Here is a 6,408-nt window from a genome sequence, read left to right on the forward strand (position 1 = left end):
GCAAAATTTAAATCCAAGGAAAATAGAGAGTGTTGATCCAGGATTGTCAGAGTTGCAGTTTTGAGAAATGTTACCAAACACAGTAAGAGCTTTGCATTACACTTTATCTAACTTGGAACTTCACCAATTGCATTTTCGTAGGACTTTATCTGCACATTTCTGTTTTTTTTTAAAAATACATAAAAACAGAAATGTTTTTACTCTGTTTTTAAATAAACAGATTAATGTTTGTGTCACCTGCAACTGTACTGTCAGCCAGCAAGTAACAAGATTTTAATTTAACTGCCTTGCAAACCTGAATAACACGGTTGTGTTGTGTGCGTCATGTTATTTCTTTCAGAGAGCAGCTGAAGTTCTAGTCAATAAACTTTAAATTGTTCAAAGCACTATGTCTTAAATTAGAATAAAATATTTTACTGTTGTTACTGGTACAATAGAAAGATGAATTATGACCCGGTTGAGTCAAAACAGAATATATACATGTTAGCATTAGCTTAGCATTTCAGGATTTTAAACTAGTCCAAATGAAAATATCACCAGATAAAGGAAGTTATTTGAGTTAAATCTACACTATCTAACTTAAAAGTACGTTTTTTTATATATTTATTAAAACCGTCATCATGTCGTGACAATATAATATGAAACAGATAAACTGTGAAAAGATTGAATTCCTCTGTCGCTGTCTGAAGAAATGCACTGCTGCCTGTCAAAAACAACCAATCAGAGTCAGGAGGAAGGCCTTAGCGCTGTCAATCATGCTTGTGTACACAATGCTAAATGTGCTATTGCTAATGTGCTATTGGCAGAGGAACAACTTAACGTGCCAGGGGAACTGTTCAAGCAATGCTGACTAGCTTAGCATTCATAATAGCCTCCGATGTGGCGATTGGTTGTTTCTGACGGAGCCGTGTGTTTACTCATCAGAGAAGCTTGATTTTTTTTCACAGACCATCTGTCATATTATACTGCAAAAACATAGTAAAAGTTTTGGCAAATATGCAAAAAAATGTAGATTAAAAAAAAAAAAAAAAGTTACGTACTGCTGCTTTAACCCTGTACCTGGTCTGCGTAACAAGGTGGCCAAGAAAACCGTTTACTGTATTTTCCAGAACATCATTGCAGAGTGTGTAATGACGGATGTTTTAATACCGATAAAATATTTTTATCGGTATTAAAAATACCGATAAAATCAGCATGGCTGATTTTATTCAGCCATGCTGAATAAAATCAGCATGGCTTCGATTTTATTCATCTTAAAGTAACATTGAGTTGGCCCTCGGGATTAGAAACTGTCTCATCTGACAGAGCTATCACATAATACACACCACATACTGCATGTACATAGGAAAAACAATTGTAGACTATATAACCTTAACCGGTTGACGATCTGCCAGGTGTGCTGAAAAGATCACACTCTGTATGTCAGTGAACAGCCACACACACAGATAAAAAAATAAAAAAAAACTACACACCCTGACTCAGTCATTGTCACTCACTCTTCCACCTTGCAGTCACTCATTTTTCCTGACTTGCATTGTTGTGCTGCTATGTGAAACGACTGCTGGAGAGAAAGTGGTAAAGCTGCAGATCTGGCAAGGCTGAAGGGAAAATGGACCTTCAATGGGCTTTGAATGGCTAACACTCCTGAATAAGCATTATAATATGGGCTTGCAGGCAACAAGCGAATGTCACAGGAATTGGGTTTGGCAGGACTGACATTCGGCTTCAGACTCTGACAGGAGGCTCGCCATAAGGAGAGTATGCAGAGAAAACAAAACAAAAGGTATTCAGAGTAGAATCTGTCCGAATCTTGAATGCTTAAATGGAGCACAGCTGGACTTCCCTTCCTGTTTCACTCCTCATCTAAAGAAAAACAACAACAACAAAAAAAAACCTTAAGTTCTGATCATGAATTTAGAGTTTCATGTTTAGCTTTATATCACGTTATAATGTTATTTCTTCATGAAAAACATACCTGGAGTGTTGCTCTGATTCTTTCATGCATGTTTGAGAAAACCTTTAATCTCCTGTGGCAACAGTTTGGCTTAAGGTGCATCTCTTTCTCCTCCTCCTCCTCAGAGCTGCAGTTTCCAAGCAGAGCTTCCGCCTCACAGATCTCCCACTCAGCTCCTTCAGACTAGCCAGCAGGAATTAACAAACGCTTGGTGGAGCGGCACATCACCTGAGCTAATTATACGTTTTTAAAGGGTTAAAAGCCTTCATGATTTCATGAAGGCGGAGTTTCAGAAAGAGCAGGAGTTTCTTAAAGAAACAGAGGCCCAATTTCAAGTAGTTGAATTAGGAAGTCAAATTACTTTTAAGTCATATTTTATATACATATCATTTTTATAACAACTGATCGTTCCTTGGTTGTGATATAAAAGTGGCAATATGTGCCTGGAAATCCCATAATACTGCCCCTTTAATAGCACTATTCACTAAGTGATCTGGTTCTAATTTATTTCATCCTTTCCTTCAGTCCTCGTCGCTCTGCGCAGTAATGCATGAATGAGTCTGAGTGTTGTGGAGGCAGTAAAAGGTTTTATCTGTGAAGGTGTTCAAGCAGAGCAGAACAAATTTAGATTTAGATTTAGATTTTTTTTCTCTTTATAAACTTGAACTCAAACAGAAAAAAAAAACACCAATCTGAGGTTAGAATGAAACAAAGATCCGTTTGGAAGACACTTTTAATGCAAATTTGACTCTTTTAATAGACTTTTAATGCAAGATTAGCAAATTTGCACTAAAAGTGTCATTATTTACCAAACGACACGTATGTCATGTTTATGACGGTGCACTGTCAGTCTCATAAAGTGTTACCCAAAATATTCCTATCTCCAACAAGTTTCTTAAAACGCCCAGAAGAAAGAAAACGTTACCAAACAGAGAGCGTTTGTTCGGAACGAATCCGGGAAACCGGTCCTACTTTTGTTACTAAGTGGTAGCAAAAACAACAAATTGGATTGAATGGTTATATTTCCCTGACAAAAGCAAAACAAACTATTTACCATGCAGTTCTCTCTCTTCCATTTAACCTCAGCTCAGCGTAAGAACGACTGTGAAGAAAAATGATGCTCCCATGCCTCTTGCACACTCTGCTTTGGGCAGACTATCATTCCCATTAAACTAATAGGAGTTAGCTTCTTATCTCGCAATGTCTTGGCAAAGTCACTTCCACCCTTGAACAAAAACACAATGTCTTTTAATACCGGGGCTTAATCTATCACCGAGGCCCAAATGAGACTGAATAATCCTCTCCAATTTGCCTTCTTGTATTCTACATCATCCTTGATTTCCTCTACATTTTTATGGGAGTTTTTCTCTCTCTCTCTTTGAGGACAATGATGCCGTCCTTCACCTTCACAAGCAAGCAGAATGACAAGAGTTTTTTTTTTCTTTTGTCACCTAATACAATTTAAAATGCTGCTACAGAAACAATGTTTTCTCTTTAATCCCGTCCATATCGACTTGTATTTAGCTCTATTGAACATCCTATCAACTTCCTGATCGACTATTTCCAAATTTTGTTTTCTTATTTATGAATTCAGTCACTCAGATATTTTTGTTGTAAATGATAATCTCTAAATTATCCTGAGCGGTGAGGGGTAGAGACGGGACTGATGGCTGTTTGAAAGGAACCGAATCTTCAGGAAGAGTTCACTTCAAATGTAATTTTTTTTTTTTTATAAGAACAAGCCAGAAAAAATTTAATCGTCTGTATTAACAACCGCAGTATATTCTTACAGAAAGAAAATATGTAGATATTTTGATAAAGTACAACATTTCAAAATGTAAATGTCAAATACACATGCCGCTTTTTTTTTTAAAGTGTTGTCTGTACTTTTATCCAAAAACAAAATAAAAGAAAATGTAACAAACGGGAAAAATTGGACTTTTCCTCCTAAATTACATTAATACATTTTTATTCAAACAGAATAATAAGAGCTACTTATTGTGCAGAGCACTGAAAACAAACCAAGTTGTAAAAAACAAAAAAACAAAAAACAAAAACAAAGAACGACTCTCACTAACTGAGATTCGAGTAAAGAGGCGTTCAGGAGAATTGGATCGTTCACATCACCAGCTAGTGGAGCCACCTACAGGAACGCAGGTGTCATGACAGCCTATCTACTGGGAGCAGGAAAACTTTCAAGAGAAGGAAGATAAGGGCTTTCAAAACGGACTGGATGAATGTAAGGCTTAGATTTACTTTTGGTGTAGAGAGGTTGCAAGTTTTAGGACAATGTTACAATCTTTATTTTGTTCACTGTGCGTTATTTGTAATCTTTCCTCTCAGTCTCTCAGAAAAACCAACGCTGTGGAAGCTGCAGCTGCAGCTGTTTTTATGCTACATTGTGATCCAAATTTGGCTCGCAGATTACGCTCCATTAGTTTTCGGTCTCATTAACTGTGATGCCGTCGCTGCAAATGTATCCCACGAAGACGCAGAGTTGCTGTGATGAACAACATCTGCTCCTGGCGGCTCATTCTGATGTCGTGTGGAGAAAAATCGACCCTACAGGTGTTAGCTAGCCCACCTAGCTGGTATGCTAATAAACCACATTTATTATTATACATTGTGTTTTACAAAACTCTTTCTGAATGGAGCTCATATGTTCTTTATGGGATCTCATCTCATTTATCGCTTTTCTATTTTCTCTCTTTCTACCACAAAATGGATGATGAAAATCTTTAGTCTGGTTCTTTGATGGACATTTTGTTAACAGGGACTTCATAATTTATTTTATTTGATGTTTTATTTATTTATTTATTTATTTATTTATTTATTTATTTATGTATTTATTTATTTATTTATTTATTTATTTATTTATTTATTTATTTATGTATTTATTTATTTATTTATTTATTTATTTATTTATTTATTTATTTCAGATATTTAACATGTGTTCCAGTTCAAGTGTTTAAATGTTCATTATATTTTTTTTTTTATCTTTGAGAATGTGTTCTTGTATTTTTATGTCATTACCAATTATATTACTTGAAAATGTTCTCGAAATAACAATATCATCGTTTATCGTGATAAGTTCTGGAACAATGTATCGTCCAGCCAAAATGTGTTACCATGACAATACATACTAAGGTTGTTATTTTGTGTCAAAATGAAGGTAATTGGTGAGTAAATGGGCCAAATTCTCCTGAAAACCGTTGTTTTTCCATTTGTGGGCATCAGAACGAGAAGGAATGGAATAAAACAATAAAACATTATTGCCACAGACTTGGGAATAATTCCAAGTCTGTGGAATTATTGCCAAAAAGAAAAATCCCTTGTTTTTTGCCAAATATGATTTTGGCAAAAAACACTTTTGGCAAAACAAGTGACATTGTTTTCTGAAGGTGGCGATATTTAGTCGCCTTTAAATCACTTCCAGAATCCCGTTCGGAAGAATGAAAAGCGCCTCGTATGAAAAGACTCAGAAAACGTCACATTTCCATGTCCGTGTCTTTCCTGGAGAATATCTAAAACACACACGCACTTAGTGATCATCCACAGCAGAGCCTCCTTTATTCTCCTGAAAGAGCCATTCGGGATTTCATTTTGCCAACAAGACAAATGTTTTTCCCCGTAGACAGGTTATTATGAGCAGCGCTTTGGCCTCACACTCCTGCAGATATTCCGCTCAAGGCCTCTATAACAATGGCCCCGTTTTTTCTTTATTTTTTTTTATTTATTTTTTTCGGGCGCCGGGCGCCATCCATTGCCAGCACCTCTCGCCTGTCATCTCGCCGCACAGACAATGGCTTCCTGACATCAGAGCCTTCTTGTAAAAGATGTTGCCGCTGCTCTGCCTCGGTGCAAACACACACACACACACATACACACAGAGGGAAAGCCCCCCCAAACAAACATGAGCACACAAACACACACACACAAATCTAATCTGAACCTGAATCAAATCCCATCCCTTTGTTTTTTTGGGACCGCAGTGGAGGGAAATGGTATTGGGAGTAGCGTACACTGGTAATCATTTCTTCACTGCAGGGTTTTTGGGGGGTTACTCCCTTCCCTCACTTTCCCTCCTCCCTCTGTGGCATCACATCATCCAAAGGAGAGAAAGTTTTCAATCACTTTATAGCCACCACCTCGGCTTTGGCAAATTGTTGACAGCTAAATCCATGTTGATCCTTTGAGTGATTGCAAGGCGAAAAAAAAAAAAAAAAAAAAAAAAAGAGAAGAAGCCTAATTTCATTTTCTCCTCAGGTCCTGAGTGCCTGCGAATGAGCAGAAGGTTTTCAATGCACCTCTAGATATATGGAGACGGCGTTTTAAAAGCAGTGAATGTACGTATGAGTTACAGACAACTTCAAAAAGACAAGGCAAACAGGACGAGACTGTTAAAGCCGTAAGTAAAGAACATCTATGTATTTCAGTATTACTATATATATATA

At 36.9% G+C, this 6,408-nt stretch overlaps 1 protein-coding gene across 1 annotated transcript in view; it reads right to left on the reverse strand.

Moving 5' to 3' along the window:
• The window catches only part of lingo1a (leucine rich repeat and Ig domain containing 1a), a 154,246-nt gene that overhangs the window by 39,322 nt on the left and 108,516 nt on the right, over window positions 1-6,408 (reverse strand). The gene's annotated exons all lie outside the window — the stretch shown is intronic.

The sequence above is a fragment of the Poecilia formosa genome, unplaced genomic scaffold, assembly GCF_000485575.1.
Source record: "Poecilia formosa unplaced genomic scaffold, Poecilia_formosa-5.1.2 Scaffold17, whole genome shotgun sequence".
Taxonomy (NCBI): Eukaryota; Metazoa; Chordata; class Actinopteri; order Cyprinodontiformes; family Poeciliidae; genus Poecilia; species Poecilia formosa.